The following is a 19702-nucleotide window of genomic DNA, read 5'->3' as shown; positions in this document are numbered from 1 at the left end:
AATTGGAAAAAACTTACAAAATCTATGGTCAAACGGAGGCTTAGTCCAGGGTATGAGAAGTAGAAAAAAAAAAGTTATTTTTTTTTAAGAATTAAACTTATAATATACACTAGCAACTAGTAGTACAGTCAGACCTCTCTATAACAATATCCTTATATAACAACACTTTTCTATAAAAGACAAACTTTTTCGGAATCAATTTTTATGTTATGTTATAATATATGTTCTCAATACTTCGCTATAATATCTAAAAATATTCGGAACAAACGAGTTTGTTATAAAGAAGTTTGAGTGTATATATCTTTTAATTTACAATATAGCCAAGTACATGTACATGCTATGATGTGGCAGTCACTCATAAAATGGACGGTGCAAAGCACAAAACTGCAAATAAGGAGTCTTTGCTTCCTCAATGGAGTAACGAAAATTATTGACATTTTAACCAAAAAAGTTATGGGCATTGGTCACTGCTTGCCTGAATTGACTCTGAGGAAAAGTCATTTTCTTTCCTCTGAAATTTTACTATTTAATAATTCCTCTGAATTTACTAGATCTACTCGTTATTTGACTCCAACTGAAAAAATTTCTAAAAGTTTTAATCAAATTTGTAAGACCTCCATGCCCGGACCCACCTCGACTTTATTTTCTTTCTTTTTTTTCACATTATTGGATCAATCTATACTTCTTGATTCTCTCCTCGATCAGGTGGATCTAGGATTATAAGAATATTGGTGCACCACTAAAAAGGAGAAAAAATAAAGTATTTTGTGAAAATTGATCCGTCTTTCTTTGAAAAAATAACACAATATCAACTAAGTGCATTAGATTTTCAATCTTTTCGGAGCATGAAAACAAACAAATAATATTAAATCAGTTGTAGAAAATATATACATAAAATATCTAGTTTGACGGAGAAATTAAATTCGCATCCAGAATAATGTTAAGAGTTATGATATTCTATTCAGGTATATTTGGAATAGCAGTAAATGTAATCCATGCAAATATTTTTGTCAAAATATATGTCTCATATTGGAAAATCAGGTTTAGATCATTGTTCAATATTTAATTAAAGGATTCGGTTATATAAATATGGTATTCGTACTTCCGAGGTTGATGGCGGAGTACGAAGGAAACGTGTCGGAAGTACTTTTGACACTTACAAGTTGATAATAATAGTGTTTAAATGTTGATTAAAACAGTGATATTAGTTGAGTATTTGTAGAGAAAAGTCGTTTTTCTCTTTTATGGTTGTTTTTCCTTCGAAAATCATTTTCAACAATTAAATAAAGAAAAGAACCATTTTCAACAAAGAAAACATTTTTTTTCCTACCTAACATTTATAAACTCTAACTAATGAAATATAATACAACTTTTTAATCTATAAATAATGGATTTGACTTTTTAAGGTACAAGTCGAAACAAACTGAACCATGAACATTACTTCCTGCGGTGCATAATAAGTGATATTTTGACCTTTTTATTTTGGTCCAAAATAAGTGACCTTTTACATAATCGAGAAGGAATTAACTTTATTTTTCCAAAATTTTCTCTTATTTAGAAATTCGAATATGTCAAGTTAATTAACAATATGCAAATTTTAATTAAATAATTTAGTCAATCTTTTCTCTAGGAGTTAATATTTTCTTAAAGGGTGTGTCAAAGGCCAAAAAACACTTATTATGGACCAGAGGGAATAATATTTATAGTTAAAGCAAAATACACATATAAACTATTTGGTACAAAAATATTTCTAATGTTTATCATATGAATGGGAGCCTTAGAGCATCTGTAAAGTTATTTTCGTATGATATATAGGTCACATGTTCGTGCCGCAGAATTAACAATTAATACTTGTATTAGGATAGACTATATATATCACGCCCTTTAGAATTGTCGTCCTTCCTCGACCTTGCGTGAACACAGAATATTTTGTTCAGCATGTTGCCCTTTTTATCCATGTTTATCATATGAGTCAAGAAAATCTATAATTTCTTAAGCATTACATTCAGCCAAATTATGTCAATATTGGGAGAAAGGTAAAACTAGTACTCCAATTTTGTTTGACCAATGTAGGAAAAGACAAATTGTCGGCAAGGGAGCAGCCAACCACAAGTCGGTCCATATAACATCGGCGCAGCCATAGGACCGGGCTTCCAAATCATCGTACACAGCTTCCGCCCACTTAACGTACATTTAAATAATGCGCACGTATCTGATTTAAATTGAAACTAATTACATCTGTTAGTCAAAAAATATATAAAATTTATATATTATATGTATATTACAATCATATATATAAAAAAATACAAATTTTATTGACTATTATTTTTGACAGCATGTAAAAATATATATTTCTCTTTAAATATTTCACTAATTCCCAACATGTCTAATCTCGAAATATCATATTTCAAAATATTATCGCAATTAATTCATCAAATAGAATACATGTTCAACAAATAACAACACGAACCAACTAAGAAAAATCTCTTTCCCAAGAGTCAAGGTCCTCAACTTCTCGTGCAAATAAAGAAAAATTGAAATAACTAATCTATTAGAAGATACATACAATATTTACATGTTAAACAGAGTTAGAAAATATAAATAAATATACTCAACAATCAAAGTTCAAATCTTATTTGACAGAGAAGTATCAGAACATCGTTTTCACTGTAAACTCTAAAGACTTAAATCCAACATCTCCCATTTCTTATCTTTAGAAAATTTGATGATTGTCCCGCACAAGCACGCACAAAGGAATCTTCTGGAGTTATATGCATATTGTCACTATCCGCCTAACTTCACTCAAAAGAAAAAGGGAAATTTGATTTTTAGTCTTCACCAATATTATTTTACTTGTATGACTTTTCTTAGAGAAGATAGTAAAATAATCTAGGAAATCAATAAGTAAAATAAATGAATTTTTTATATGATCATTTTATTCTATACAAATTTAACTTTATAGCAGTTTTTTAGTGTTATCATATCATCGAAATAACAATTATATGCCTGTATACGGTCGAAATAGATTTCGGTCTTCCTACGTTCGATCGAGTTCGAGTGGCAAGAAATCGGAGCAGGATTTTGGGAGTGAGCTCCGAAGACAGTACAAAAGAGCATCGAGTCTGAAGGCTGCTCGAGGAGTCGGCTCGATAACCTTATCGAGCCCGTGACCAAATCGATCCGCAAGGCATTGCTTCGAGGTCGTAAATGCGTCACGCCCACCCCGAAGGTCGAACTCAAGCCAAAACCGAAGGGCTCGACCCAGTAACGAGTTCGAGCCAGTATCGAGCTCATAGACAAGAGTCGTTATAACCGCACCAAGAGAGAGAATCTTGGCGGGAATCGAGGAAGAGACAAATCATCAGGGGTCCTCCATTATATGCTTTATTTTATTATTTTTTGTTATAAATAAAGTAATGACCCTCTATTATAAAGGAGGGGATCCTTGTAAGCTATGGATATAAGCTATATACACTGGAACAAAAGATCTTTTCTCATATACAAAGATATCTCCTTGTGCTCGTTTTACTTCATCTTACTCATTCTTTCTGTTCATTATTCTCATTCTCATAGTCAAGAACACTTGTATTTCTATCTCTCTATACGATTTGTATCAAAGGGTATCACGTATCCTTAGAACCATACATAAATTTAACGTTATCTGATTTTTCGGGTAAATAGTTTAGCGCCCACCGTGGGGCTAAGGATAACAGCGATTGTTTGATATAAATCTGCAGTACACACCAGTTTACAACTTCATATCAGCAATGGCTTTACCTATCGACCACGAAACCGGCCTTCAAGATGAAACCAACACCTAGTAAATAAAATGTTCGAAGAACAAATAGGTAAATCAATGGAAGTTTATATTGATGACATGCTAGTTAAGTCCCTGCGCGCAGAGGACCATTTGACCGATTTGCAGGAAACGTTCGAGATTTTGAGGAAATACAACATGAAGCTCAACCCCGAAAAATGTGCTTTCGGGGTCGGTTCGGGCAACTTCCTCGGCTTTATGGTGTCAAATCGGGGAATCGAGATTAACCCCGATAAAATCAAGGCCATCGAAGATATCACCATCGTGGACAGCGTGAAAGTTGTACAAAGGCTAACGGGATGGATTGCAGCCCTAGGCCGATTCATTTCGAGATCATCAAATCGAAGTCACAAATTTTTCTCTCTACTCAAAAAGAAGAACGATTTCGCTTGGACCCCGGAATGCCAACAAGCATTAGAGGAACTAAAACGATATCTATCGAGCCCACCACTACTTCACACACCAAAAACAGACGAAAAACTTTGCTTGTACTTGGCAGTATCGGAAATTGCCGTAAGCGGTGTCCTAGTTCGAGAAGAGCAAGGTACGCAATTTCCCGTTTATTATATAAGTCGGACCTTAGGAGAAGCAGAAACTAGATATCCGCACCTAGAAAAATTGGCACTTGCACTGATAAGCGCCTCTAGAAAGTTAAGACCGTACTTTCAATGTCACCTCATATGCGTATTAAACACTTACCCGCTTCGTAATATTTTGGACAAGCCCGAACTATCAGGCCGATTAGCCAAATGGGCCATCGAACTCAGTGGGTATGATATCAAATATCAACCCCGTACGGCCATCAAGTCTCAAATTTTAGCAGACTTCGTGGTCGATTTCACGCCAACCCTCGTACCCGAAGTCGAAAAAGAACTCCTGTTGAAATCAGGTACATCATCGGGGGTATGGATCCTTTTTACAGACGGGGCTAGGGTCCGGGCTAGGCTTAGTTTTGAAACCACCCACGGGTAACACTATTAAGCAATCTATTAAAACTACCAGGTTGACTAATAACGAGGCCGAGTATAAAGCCATGATTGCAGGTCTCGATCTAGCTAAAAACTTGGGGAGCAGAAGTCATTGAAGCCAAATGTGACTCTTTGCTGGTGGTGAGTCAAGTAAACAAAACTTTCAAAGCTCGAGAAGGTAGAATGCAAAGGTATTTAGACAAACTACTTGTCACTTTGCACCATTTCAAACAATGGACTTTACGTCATGTTCCACGAGAACAAAACAATGAGGCCGATGTACTAGCGAATTTAGGATCGTCGGTCGAGGGAAATGACTTGAGCTCGGGGACTGTCGTTCAACTCTCAAGATCGGTAATCGAAGAAGGTCACGCCGAGATAAATTCTACAAGCTTAACCTGGGATTGGAGAAATAAGTATATTGAATACTTAAAAAGCGGAAAGCTCCCATCGGACCCTAAAGATTCTAGGGCCCTACGGACTAAAGCTGCTCGATTCACATTGACTTTGGATGGAACTCTATATCGAAGGACATTCGATGGACCGTTGGCAGTATGCTTGGGTCCGGGAGGTACCGATTACATCCTACGGGAAGTGCACGAGGGCACTTGTGGGAATCACTCCGGTGCAGATACATTAGTTCGAAAAATAATCAGGCAGGGTATTATCGGATCGACATGGGCAAAGATGCGAACGAATTTGTTCGAAAATGTGACAAATGTCAAAGGTTTACGCCAATGATCCATCAACCCGGAGAGCAACTTCACTCAGTCCTATCCCCATGGGCATTCATGAAATGGGGAATGGATATCGTCGACCCCCTGCCATCGACCCCAGGTAAAGCCAAATTCATTTTATTTATGACTGACTATTTTTCTGAATGGGTTGAAGCGCAGGCGTTCGAGAAAATAAGAGAGAAAGAAGTTACAGACTTTATCTAGGATCATATCGTATGCCGATTTGGGATACCCGCCGAAATTGTATGTGACAATGGAAAACAATTCGTTGGCAGCAAAGTAACAAAATTCTTCAAAGATCACAAAATAAGAAGGATACTATCAACACCATACCACCCCAGTGGGAACGGACAGGCTGAATCAACAAACAAAACTATCATTCAAAACCTAAAGAAGAGGTTGAACGATGCTAAAGGAAAGTGGAGAGAAATCCTGCCCGAAGTCCTTTGGGCATATCGGACAACGTCAAAATCCAGTACGGGGCGACCCCATTCTCCTTAGTATATGGGTCCGAAGCATTGATACCAGTCGAAGTCGGCGAACCTAGTACCAAATTTTGATTCACGATGGAAGAATCAAATAATGAGGCTATGAATACCAGCCTCGAATTATCGGACGAAAGACGAGAAGCTGCTCTCGTCTAATTGGCTGCCCAAAAGCAGCAAATCGAAAGATATTATAATCGAAGAACCAAGCTCTGCCATTTCAAGCCCGAGGACTTAGTATTAAGAAATGTCACCATCAATACCTGAAATCTGAATGAAGGAAAACTAGGACCAAATTGGGAAGGACCATATCAGGTTCTCGAGAACGTCAGAAAGGGATCATACAGGCTCGACATTATAAACGGCAAACAACTATCAAGCAATTGGAATGTGTCACATCTAAAATGATACTATTGCTAAGGTACGACCCTTCTATATTCATTTACGTTTCAAAACTGACCCCTGCAGAAGTCCGAACAAGAGCTAAGATGGATCCTTCGCTTGAAAGCACGCATTGCACTCTTTTTCCCTTAGACCAATTTTATCCCAAATGGGTTTTTCGACAAGGTTTTTAATGAGACAACCAATGATCGTGCTGCATGTACAACAATATCTGAGGCCTCTGTACAATCGACCACGAATACTGGGGGGGCATTAGCCCTCAAATATATCAAGTTCTGATGCAAGAAAGTTATTTCGCAACAACGGGGTTCCAATAGGAAAAGTTGTAAGAGCCAAAATGGTCAAAACGAACCATGCTCATGTAGTTGGCCCGAACTCAGACGCGAAATATGAACACATGTATAATGACTTGCGAAGAAAGTCCTCCTCTTTACCGATATCTTATATCCAAGAAAAATTCCTCTATTTGGAGATTTATTATGCAATCAGAATTAAGATAAACTCGACCACTAAGCCTATGGGCTACTTTTATTTCGAGTTCGAGCAAATACTCACTCGACCATTACGCCTATGGGCTATATTACTTCGAGTTCGAATCATTCACTCAACGACCACTAAGCCTACAGGCTACTTTCATTTCGAGTTCGAGCAGGAACTCACTCGACCATTACGCCTACGGGCTACATTACTTCGAGTTCTAATCAATCACTCGACAACTAAGCCTATGGGCTACTTTTATTACGAGTTCGAGCAAGCACTCACTCGACCATTACTCCTACGGGCTACACTACTTCGAGTTTGAATCAATCACTCGATAACTAAGCCTACGGGCTACCTTCATTTCGAGTTCGAGCAGGTACTCACTCGACCATTACACCTACGGGCTATATTACTTCGAGTTTGAGAAGGCACTCACTCGACCATTACGCCTACGGGCTATATTACTTCGAGTTTGAATCATTCACTCAACGACTAATAAGCCTACATGCTACTTTCATTTCGAGTTCGAGCGAGCACTTACTCGACCATTACGCCTAAGGGCTATATTTCTTCGAGTTCGAATCATTGACTCAACTAGTAAGCCTAAGGGTTACATCACTTCAAGTCTAAAAAACAATCGATCGATCATAGAGACTACGAAGTCCAAATTTGATTAAATTTCTAAGATCCTTGTGAAAATATTTGTAAGGCACGTATAAAGTCTTCACGAAACAGAAGCAAGTCGGCCAAGTTGTCTATATACAAAATTGTCTACAAGATTGATTACAAACGTAAAAAACTTAAGAACTAAGCTTCCTAGCCATCCTCAGGGGCGTTTGCTTCTCTGTCAGGCTCTTCCCTGTCCTCGGATCCGCTCTTGCTACCGTCATCATCATCATCATTGCCATCAGAAGCCAAGGCTTCAGCTTCAGCTTCGAGCTCTTTAGCCTTTTTTATCTCTTCAGTAAGGTCGAAACCTCGAGCGTGTATCTCCTCGAGGGTCTCCCTCCGAGACCTACATTTAGCAAGTTCGGCAACCCAATGTGCTCGAGCGTTGGCAGTATCTGCCGCCTCTTGTGCCTCCATATGAGCAGCCTCGGCATCATCCCGATACACGGCAATGGACTTATCCGCCATGACTTTCGACGACTCAACCTCCGCCTTGGCCTCAGAAAGCCGTGTTTCAAGCTCCTCGATCCTCTTAGCTTGAGCCGAACCCTTCTGCTTGACTCTTCGAAGCTGAACATCGGCTGATAATAATTTGGTCAAAATGGTTTCTTTTTCCACAGTCAAGCGGTCGATAGTCTCCTTCCACCGATTACATTCAGCTTTGATTTGATCAACTTCTTCCTGAAGTGACCCGATCTTTTTAACATTTTGCTGCAGCTGAGATAACGAAGGGTTAACTTTCACAGTTGAGTCAAACCCATACTTTAACAGAACGAGGCACACCTGCTTATCGAGTTCGACCTCTTCTTCACGAACCTTAGCCAAATCTGCTTGGAGGTCCTTTATAGCCTCGTCCTTTTGGCTGCAAAGAATCCGCAGGGCGTCTCTCTCCCCCGAGACCTTCTGAAGCTCGACCTCACACTGGCTAAGGTCGACTCGAAACCTACTAATAGCCTGCATAGTAGGGAAAGAACACAAGTCAAGTTTGGAAAAGAAAAACAAAAAAAACCAAGTATAGTAAAATCATTACCCGAGTAATGAAACGTTGGGCCTCTTCTAGTAGAAGAGAAGCATCACCAATATCGGAAGCATCATCGACTCCAGTAAAGCAATCCCGAAAAGGGTCCCCTACACTAGAGCCTCCGCCCATATCTGGGGGTCTTCAATTCTCGAGCTTCCTTTAACGCCTCCTCAGAAAAGGTTAGAAGAGAAGACAAATGACCCACTGTCATAGCCCCAAGCGAATCGCTCTGGACGCTCCGATCAAGACTCGGGATTCTAGGACCGACCCCGATCGGTACAGCCGCCATCGGCTCAGGAGCTATGGTGACCTCGATAGCATTCGCAGATCGGATCACCAAAGCCGAGGCATCGTCTTCTTCTTTTTCTTCTTCTTCTTCTTCTCTCATTCGTTGGACCGAGTCCATCAGAAGAGCAATTCCTTCCTCCTCACCCTTCGAGTTTTGGTCTTGGGGTCCTCTGACCGAGAGGCAGCTTTTCGCTTCTTATCTTTCTCCAGTTTCGGGATCGGGAACTTGGTTCCTTCTTCACCGCTCGAAGGCCTCAAAGCAGCATCCTTGGTTACACCTGCATGAAAGGAAATCGGTAACGAATGGAGCACAAAGAACGCTTCGAAGGAAACGAGAAGTAAAACCTTACCATGATTCTTGGCCTCCTATCTACCTTTTTCCAAATCACACCAAGCGCGTTCGGCATAAGAGGAAGTCGAGGTTAACTTTCGAACCCAATCCTAGAATTTGGGTACCGCTTGTGGCATTCAAGGGGCAGCTGTATATCGAAGAAAGACATCAGAAAAAATTGGGAAAAGATACGAAAAGTAACGTCTTATGAGAACCACTTACGGTCAAAATTCTATTCCTCGAGGAACGACATCTTCTCTTACGGAATGAGGACACGGGTCCTCACCCGAATATAACGGCCCATCCAACCTCGATCCTTGTCTTCATCGATGCTCGACATCAAAGCCTTCAATGCCCGACGATGAAGTCTGATTAGTCCTCGAAAGATTTTAGGCCGATATAATCGTATGAGGTGATTCAGGGAAAAATCCAGCCCCCCGACTTTGATGGAGAATAAGCAAAGTAGGATTACTATACGCCATAGAGAGGGATGAATTTGACCGAGGGTGACCTGATATCTTTTGCAAAAATCAATGATCACCGGGTCGACGGGACCCAACGTGAAGAGATAAGTGTAAACACTCTAAAACCCCTCCACATGGGTGATGAGGCTCTTTTCGGGGGATGGAATTTGCAACACAACCTCGGAACCCCAGTTGCAGTCTTTCCTAACGACCTCGAGATGACCCTCCGTTATCGAGCACATGTACATCGACATGTGCTCGCATCGACCCAAAACTGATGAAGGATTCTCAACCTTAAAATCGATCTTCAGAGTACACGGGACGGGAACATAGTCATAGGTGGACGGCTCCACCGGCGCCTTATCGCCGGACGGCCATGAAGAAGAAGCTTTCTCCTTTTGAGGTACAATTTTTAAAGTTTTGGCCATTGATATGAGAGGAAGAAAGGCAAAGGAAAGTGAAAAATTGACGACACCAAACTCTGGTATAGATGGCTCTGCAAGCGACGAAATAGAGAGAAAGGATAAGAAAATTTGGAAAAGTGAAGGCGTAAAAACGGTAAAGGTTAGATGGAAGGGTTATTTATAGGCTCGCATCGTGGCGGTTCAATATCAGGGGTGACCGACCGCCATCTGACAAGCATTAAATACCTTGAAAGACTAAATCGATGGGACAGCTATCACATACGTCATAATCGTTCCCTGTGAAATTGTCAGCTTATAACCCGATCGAACCGTCGAAAAATATATCGATTCTCACTGTATCCTTTGTGAGAATCGAGGGGACTATCTGTATACGGTCGAAATAGATTTCGGCCTTCCTACGTTCCATCGAGTTTGAGTGGCAAGAAACCGAAGCGGGATTTTGGGAGTGAGCTCCGAAGACAGTACAAAAGAGCATCGAGTCCGAAGGCTGCTCGAGGAGTCGGCTCGATAACCTTATCGAGCCCGTGACCAAATCGATCCGCAAGGCATTGTTTCGAGGTCAGAAATGTGCCACGCCCACCCTGAAGGTCGAACTCAAGCCAAAACCGAAGGGCTCGACCCAGTAACGAGTTCAAGCCAGTATCGAGCTCATAGAAAAAAGCCGTTATAACCGCACCAAGAGAGAGAATCTTGGCGGGAATCGAGGAAGAGACAAATCATCATGGGTCCTCCACTATATGCTTTATTTTATTATTTTTTGTTATAAATAAAGTAATGACCCTCTATTATAAATGAGGGGATCCTTGTAAGCTATATACACTGGAACAAAAGATCTTTTCTCATATACAAAGATATCTCCTTGTGCTCGTTTTACTTCATCTTACTCATTCTTTCTGTTCATTATTCCCATTGTCATAGTCAAGAACACTCGTATTTCTATCTCTCTATATGATTTGTATCAAAGTGTATCACGTATCCTTAGAACCATACATAAATTTAACGTTATCTGATTTTTTGGGTAAATAATGCCATGATTTGATATAGTATGTAACGACCCGACCGGTTGTTTTGAGCTCTAGCACGTTGTTCAGTGGTTTGAGTCCATGAACAACTTTACTTCAGGTATTATGACTTGTACGCGTAGTCGGAATTGAGATTCAGGGAGTTCAGAGTTGATTTGGAAAGAAAATTCTCACTTCGAAAGCTTTAAGTTGGAAGAATTGACTAAGGTTGGATTTTTGAGCAAATGACCTCAAAATCGGGATTTGAAGGTTCCAGCAGGTTCGTATGATAATTTTGGACTTCGGCGTATGTCCGAGTCAAATTTTGGATGACCCGGGAGCGTTTCGGCACCTATTGTGGAAGTTAGCATTTTGGAAGAATTTCATAAATTTGGGTTGAAGTGCATTTCAATGTTATCGATGTCTGTTTGGAATTCTGAGTCTGAGAATAGCTCCGTACGGTGATTCCAGTATTGGGAGCGCGTCCGGAAGTGGATTTGGAGGTCCATAGGTCATTTTGGAGTCGTTTGGCGAAAGTTAGAAAGTTAAAGGTTTTTGAGAAGTTTGACCGTAAGTGGACTTTTTGATATCGGAGTCGGATTCCGATTCTGAAAGTTAGAGTTGGTACGAAAGGTCGAATGTAACTTGTGTGTCAAATTTGAGGTCAATCGGACGTGATTTGATGGGTTTCGGCATTGAATATAGAAGTTTGAAGTTCTAATGTTCATTAAGCTTGAATTGGGCGCGATTCATGATTTCGATGTTGTTGGATGTGATTTGAGGCCTCGAGCAGGTCCGTGTTATGTTATTGGACTGGTTGGTATGATTGGACGGGGTCCCGGGAGCCTCTGGTGGATTCCGGGTGATTAACGGATCGAATTTGAATTTGAGGAAGAGTTTAAGCAGTTGGGCATCTAGTGTAACCGCACCTGCGTGAAGAGGGCCGTAGGTGCGAGCCCGCAGGTGCGGGAGATGGCTCGCAGAAGCGGAAGGAGCCAAGGCTGCTGAGAACCGCAGAAGCGGAAGGAATTTGCGCACCTGCGATGGCGCAGGTGCGATATCAGTCGCCGCAGAAGCGGCAAGGGCCGCAGGTGCGGATGGAGTTGTGCAGAAGCGGATGCGCAGAAGCGGCCTAAGAGCCGCAGGTGCGAAAACGTCGCTGGGCAGTGGGGTTTCTTTAAAACAGGATTTGGCCCATTTTTTCCTCCCATTTTCATTTAGTTTGGGCGATTTTGAAGAGCTTCAAGGGGAGATTTTCAGCAAGCAACTCAAGGTAAGTGATTCCCACTTATTATAAGTTAAATACATGCTTTGTATAAGGATTTAAACATGAAAATTAGTATAAATTGTGGGGGTTTTGGTAGAAGACCTAGAATTTGGTATTTTTGGATTTTAACCACGACTTTGGGTATGAAACTAGGAATAAATCATAGATTTGAGTTCATAAGGTTATGGGTAATGATTAACTTCGAAAAGTTTTGAAATCCGGGCACGTGGGCCCGAGGGCGATTTTATTGACTTTTCGATCGGGGTTAGAAATTGTTATAAATTGGATTTTATTGAGTATTTGAGTATATATTAATGGGTTTGCATAATTATTGGCTAGTTTTGGAGCGTGGTGCATCGATTCAAGTTGTTTGAAGGGCTCGGAAGCCGGTTATAGAACTTCGAAGCGAGGTAAGTCTCCTTTCTAACCTTATAAGAGAAAATTAACCCCATAGGTGAAATAAATTAATATATGCTTCTAATTATGGGGGCTACGTACACACGAGGTGACGAGAGTCCGTACGTAGCTACTAGTTATGCCTATGTCCGGGTAGTCTAGGTTTACATCATGTCTTTTTGATATTGCTGTCTATTTGAGTTATTGTTTGCCTTGAGAAGAAGCAAGATTGAGGTTGAGTCGTAATTGTCTTGAAAGAATGGAAATTTGAAGAATTTAAGATTTAAAAGGTTTCATTTGAACTTCGAAATTTCGAAAGGAATTGAGGAATATTATAATAGCTTAAGAAATCTATATGTAACCGCATCGCAAGTATGATTCGCGAGCGGGGGTAATTTCCTTAAAAAAGTTTTAAGTTGAATTTTCATTATTTTAAAAAGAATCAAGAAAGAAATATGATTTAAATGTTAAACTTATATTTGGCCGCGTTGCAGGTACGATTCGCGAGCGAGGTATTTCCTTAAATTTATATTTGACTACGTCGCATGTATGATTCGCGAGCGGGGACCGCGTCGCATGTATGATTCGCGAGCGGGAAAATTTATAGATGCATCTATGGTTCGCGCCGTTCGACCCTCGGCAGTGCACAATTTATTTTTATTGTTGGATCAGGCTAGACGACCTCGGCATGACTTGCGCATTATTGTATTAATTACTTCGAAAATTATAATAATTGATATTGCCTCATTGGCCTGAGATATAAATTGTTAAAATGATGAAAAATGAATTTGGGAAAAAACGTCTTGTTAACAAAAGAATTGTTTACTTACTTCATGATACCGGGCTTACAGTCATTCTACGTGATCCATGCTTAATCATATTATTGATATATTAATTATAGCCCATAGTAAGTGTCTGAGTCGATCCCTCGTCACTACCTCTTCGAGGTTAGGCGGGATACTTACTAGGTACGCGTTGATTTACATACTCATGCTACACTTGCTGCACATTTTTGTGCAGGTACACATATGTTTAGCTGTCTTGTGGGCGTAAAGACGCGATTATGACGGGGACTTAGGTGAGCTGTATTCTATACGGCGATCCACAGCCAACAGAATCTCCCTCAGACTACTTACATTTTTCCTGTCCAATTTGTATTCCGGACAGCTGTTGTATTTTATTCTACATTCCTAGTTAATGTTCATGCACTTGTGACACCGGGTTTTGGGAGGATTATGGGTTGTGATGTATTGGAAGTTTTAAAGATATTATTATTTGCTTTTGTAAACTTCACCTTTTACGATTTAAATTGAAGGAAAATATGATTTCAAAAGTAACAAAAATGAGAACCCATTTAAGTATTCATTATTGGCTTTCCTGACAGTGGTGTCCAGAGCCATCACGACCTTTATGGATTTTGGGTCGTGACAACATGGAATCAAAGCACTAGGTTCACTTAGGTCTCACGAGTCATGAGCGAGTCTAGTAGAGTCTTGCGGATCGGTACGGAGACGTTTGTACTTATCGTCGAGAGGCTACAGGGTTGTTAGGAGCACTTCCCTTCTTGATTCCTCATCGTGCGATTTGATTCCTTTGAGGCTTATGCCTTCATTTCTTTCCCATTCAATCATATAAAACGTGAAGCGCTGGTTATAAATCGGGAATTGAGGAATTGTAATGGTACTACAGATCTAGTGCGGGATGTTTCTCCCTGCGTAGTTGATTGGGCTATCGTCGTCGCCTTGTGGAAGGATATTCTGTCATTTCAGCTCAGTAGCTGTACTTCTGAGAGCTTTGAGGCTATGCACAGGTTGCTATGATGCTCATTAGTTGTTATCGCACAGTATTGATATGATGGTGGGAGGCTTGCCTATGTGTCAGGGCAGTGAATAACTTGAAAAGAGGTTTACTCGGTGCACGATTCAGAGATTCGGTATTTTACTTTAGACGAAAGAAAGGCAATCGAACTAAGAATGTTCAGACTTGGGTTGATGGAGTAGCGAGACTCGATATTTTCAAGTGTGGTGGAATCTTCGCCCGTGATGTGGCATCATCGTCCTTGATTGGTTATAATATGTTAAGTTCGCCGGTGTTATGGTTTCCTCCAATTTGCCTTGGGGCAGGGTATTATAAATGGTGCCGGGAAAGCGGCTGTCTGAGGTCGCAATGTGCAGTGCTTCAGGATCGAATCGGCATTCCTGGTATTGATGGCTAGAGAAAGATGATTTCTGGAAAGGTTTAAAGTTGGTAGTGATCTATCGGTTCAAGTGATACAGAGGTAGATTTTGATTAAGGCAACAACTGGACAACGAAAGATGAGGAAGGACATGTGAGAGGTGCCTTGCGGTGGATAAACTTATAGAAGGCCAAGTGTGAGAAACAGGAGTCGGGCAGTTACTTAAAGGAGTGAGTTTGACCAAAGTGGGAGAGTGGCGGAGTATCATGTGGGTTCTGTGATAGGATAGCTACGCACCTTAAGGAAAGTTTAGAGTGACTTGGGAATTATGGTGGACGGTGATTGGGTCTACGGACTTAATTTGAAATATTGGCTATTATACGGCGGGAGATTGGATACAACAGAAAGGAGTTGCCTGATAGGAAGAATACAACATGACTTTGGATGGAAATGTATTGTCTCACCTTTTAGTTGATGTCCATGAGGAGTGAACGGACTTGTACAGCTGGTGAATGTGCACGGGCTTAGGATGGGTTACTGATTATGTAGTAAGTATACCCAATGCAGCGACGTTGGAAGATGTCGGCATGTAATTTCCACATGTGGGTTCTCCTGTGAGCAGGTCTACGGTCGCGTGGCTGACGAAGCTTCTACGAAGAATTTTACTGGCTATCTGGTGAGAGGTTGAATATGAAAATGTGGCTAGTGATTCAGAGTGTTCATGAAATGGTTAACAGGAAGAATTTGAGGCAAATTGGCAGGCTGATTGTGCAAGATCATGTCAATGGGGGATAAGGAGTCTTGGTGGATTCCAGAATTATGCAATGGCAGTTTCAAGCTAAGTGGGAGAGCCCACACCGCCTACGATGGGATTGCATGGTTTTCTACTTGTGAGATTTTTGGTTATCGGCATATTGGTGGGATATTATGACTAAGGGAGAGGGTCATCAGTGGTGATTTAGGCAAACAAAATTGAGGAATGTGTGCTATAATTGGCCTTATCGATTCATGCTCAGGCTTTGGGAAGACTCAGAGTTTATGTTTCGTATAGATGTGAGGTATAAAGAAAGTGATTCAGACGGGTGCTTATTGAGAGAGTGTTCATGTGCTAGCAGAGCCTTGGAATTGATTATATTCGGGACCAGGTCGGAGTGGGTGACTCGCAGCAATGATTCTAGTGGGTTCAAAAAACAAAATTCACAGTGCAGTGCCTAAGGATTTCGAGCCAGTAGTATGGTTGAGCATCGAGCTTTTGCAGATCATGAAAAGGGACTTGGAGTGTTCTCTGATACCTTCGGTCTGCGATGTAGTATTGGAGGAATAAGAGAAAATAACTTCGGACTCATAGAGGAATTTTCAGAATGGGTGTACCATTTGAAGATGCGAATATGTGCACAAGGAGGGTATGAGATGGTTTGTAGGTTTGGGACAGCGTGGTCTCGTGAAATAAAGTCACTCAGGATGAGTGCGGATTTAGGTTCGTGATGTAATGAATGGAGCTATTATTATTTCTAAAGCAAGTTAAGGATAAATTGGGAAAAAACGGGTCGTCTAACGATGGTTGAATTTGCATGATGGTGGCAATGATCAGTTCCTTCAGCGCATTGAGTTATGCATGTGATTTGTGGCGGTACGTGCGAGGCTTGACGGCCGCCGTAATCGATTTTATTTGTAGGAATTCAAGTATTATGGCACGTTATGTGTAGATGGATCCCGGAAGAGTTATGGTGGTTTAGACCACTACTTGAGATTAGCATTTTCTACGGATATGAGAATTCAGTTACGTGTTGCAATGGTTCTCTTGAAACGAGTTAAGTAGAAGGTTTCTATATGATGAAGTATTTACCCTATTACTGGTTCAGGAGTTATGACGAAATTCTTGTACTCTTGCACATTGGCATGATTAAGTGTATCAAGTAGCATGGGATTCGAAAGTTGAGGATTCAAGATTTGCGATTCGGTGTTGACAAGGATGTCATGAGCTCGGATGAGCAGGAGAAGGATTTAGATGTTTAAAGTAAGATGGTATTGTTTTCGGCGTCGCCTAAGGTCGATGTCATGTGTAAGAGGCCTTGTGTATTGATTTGTGAATTCTTGATTTGCTTTACAACTTTAGTGTGGTTGGTGGTATGAATGTGCAGACTTGTTACCTGGTGCGGAAGGTCGTGGGAGCGTGTCCCACGGAAAGACTGTGTAAGAGTGGCATGTAGTCACTTGATTAAGTGAAGATTGAAACCAAGTATGAAGATTGTGGTAATATCGCTGATTCGAGAATTTATGCTTGGAGAGCTGCTCGGTTCATTTGGTCGTGGACTGTGGAAGTTTGTTCCGGTTATGATGGTTGTTCTTGTGTGTTATGGGAGAAAAGGATTATTATGGACCCTTGAAAGGTTATTAGCCTAGTACGGTGCGATCAGAATCGGCTTGAGGTCCGTGGATGGATTTAAATATGAATATAGGGTCTATATCAGGCCAGATGTGTTCATTTCAGCATAGCGCTCCTTATGGAGGAGTATTCGGACGTTGGATGTCGTTTCATCATCGGCTATTTCATGTAATACTATATTGTGCTGTGTGAGTTGTGAAACGGCTTAGTAAATTTCTTATGTGTTGAGGTTCCGCATAGCGATGGTGTTATGTGAGCAAGATGGCTCTCGAAATTCAAATCATATATCGCACCTTAGGTGTGCTTGAGTTTTGTAGCGTATGGCGCTATCTGTCTCCTCAGGGATGGTATTATGCACTTAGCGTGCTTGTGGCCCATATTCGGGTATTTTGTAGTAATGAGCATTCTAGCTCGGTAAGTATCTCTTATTGTAGATTTTATGTGTAGATCGGGTGGCACGCCGCCATGGGTATATTGTTGGGATCGGATTGCACGCCGCAACACTGGGATGTTGATTACAGTCCCCTATATCTATTTTCGTGTGTTTTGTTTTCCATTTTCTGGGGAAGGTTCATAATACCTTTTCGGTTGTCTAATTAGTTGTGTGGGTTGAGTAGTCCCTTCCATAGATTCGTTTTCCTTATGTATCACGTTCGAGTTTGTAACTTATTGGCACATTGCGGCATCATACGAGACCTTTGGTCATGTCTGGGGTGGCTTGTTGCCTGAGCAGCTTACACTGGGTGAGACGAGATTAGCGGATCTGAGATCAGTACGATCGGACTGTATGCAGTATATTAAAGAGCAAATACCATTATTTGGTTCATAATGGGGTGATGATTCTAGTCAAAGGGAAAGATTCACTGATTTGTTGACTCTGCAGTTGGTTATAAACTTCTACACATCTCTTCCGTCGTGACGGTATTGCAAGAGTCGGAACAAGACTTATATATGTCATGAGGTGCATGGTGAGCATCAGGTTCGTGCAATTTCGGCTATTGTTATCAGAGGATGTTATTATGGTCATGTGAATTATGCGGTGCATGGTGTGAATTCAGCAAAGGTATGCAGTCATGTTTTGGTACATTGTGTGGTGATTGATACGGTGATCGTACGTTGGAAACAGGCCTGGAAGAAGATTCTGAATGTTGGAATTTGGCTCTAAGGCCAATTTGACTAAGCAAAAAGGGAAAATCTTCATATTTACTCGAGCCAGTATGCTCAACTGAGTTGTGGTAGCACGGATAGGTGCACGAGGTATTAAAGAGTGATATCGGACAACTCCAAAGCAGTTCTTAGCACGTTCGAGGACGGACGTATGTTTAAGTGGGAGAGAATGTAACGACCCGACCGGTCATTTTGAGCTCTAGCACGTCGTTCAGAAGTTTGAGGCCATGAGCAACTTCACTTCAGGTATTATGACTTGTACGCGTAGTCGGAATTGAGATTCGGGGAGTTCATAGTTGATTTGGAAAGAAAATTCTCATTTTGGAAGCTTTAAGTTGGAAGAATTGACTAAGATTGGATTTTTGAGTAAATGACCTCGGAATCGGGATTTGAAGGTTCCAGCAGGTTCGTATGATGATTTTGGACTTGGGCGTATGTCCGAATCGAATTTTGGATGACCCGAGAGCGTTTTGACACCTATTGTGGAAGTTAGCATCTTGGAAGAACTCTATAAATTTGGGTTGAAGTGCATTTCAATGTTATCGATGTCCGTTTGGAATTCCGAGTCTGAGAATAGCTTCGTACGGTGATTCCGGTATTGGGAGCGCGTCCGGAAGTGGATTTGGAGGTTCGTAGGTCATTTTGGAGTCGTTTGGCGAAAGTTAGGAATTTGAAGGTTTTTGAGAAGTTGGACCGAAAGTGGACTTTTTGATATCGGGGTCGGATTCTGATTCCGGAAGTTAGAGTAGGTCTGTAGTGTCGAATGTAACTTATGTGCAAAATTTGAGGTCAATCGGACGTGATTTGATGGGTTTCGGCATTGAATATAGAAGTTTAAAGTTCTAAAGTTCATTAAGCTTGAATTGGGTGCAATTCATGATTTCGATGTAGTTGGATGTGATTTGAGGCCTCGAGCAGGTCCGTGTTATGTTATTGGACTGGTTGGTGTGATTGGACGGGGTCCCGGGGGCCTCTGGTGGATTCCGGATGGTTAACAGATCGAATTTGAATTTGAGGAAGAGCTGAAGCAGCTGGGCATCTGGTGTAACCGCACCTGCATGAAGAGGGCCGCAGGTGCGAGCCCGCAGGTGCGGGAGATGGCTCGCAGAAGCGGAAGGAGCCAAAGCTGCTGAGAATCGCAGAAGCGGAAGGAATTTACGCACCTGCGATGGCACAAGTGCGATATCAGTAGCCGCAGAAGCGGCAAGGCCGCAAGTGCGGA

General features: G+C 41.2%; 1 long non-coding RNA gene across 2 annotated transcripts in view; it reads right to left on the bottom strand.

The window, feature by feature from the left end:
- Positions 1–1929: 1929 nt before the first annotated feature.
- LOC107799090 (uncharacterized) overlaps positions 1930–19702 on the bottom strand; it is a 32358-nt gene continuing 14585 nt past the window's right edge. The window contains exon 6 of one of the 2 annotated variants that reach the window (XR_012698825.1): positions 1930–2212. This is a non-coding gene — a long non-coding RNA (uncharacterized LOC107799090). Of the gene's footprint in view, positions 2213–2672; positions 2797–19702 lie in introns of those variants that run through there. The other variant, XR_012698824.1, reaches the window with a different exon arrangement.

The sequence above is a fragment of the Nicotiana tabacum genome, chromosome 14 (assembly GCF_000715075.1).
Source record: "Nicotiana tabacum cultivar K326 chromosome 14, ASM71507v2, whole genome shotgun sequence".
NCBI classification, from domain to species: Eukaryota; Viridiplantae; Streptophyta; class Magnoliopsida; order Solanales; family Solanaceae; genus Nicotiana; species Nicotiana tabacum.
This window is presented reverse-complemented; position numbering and strand designations above follow the sequence as displayed.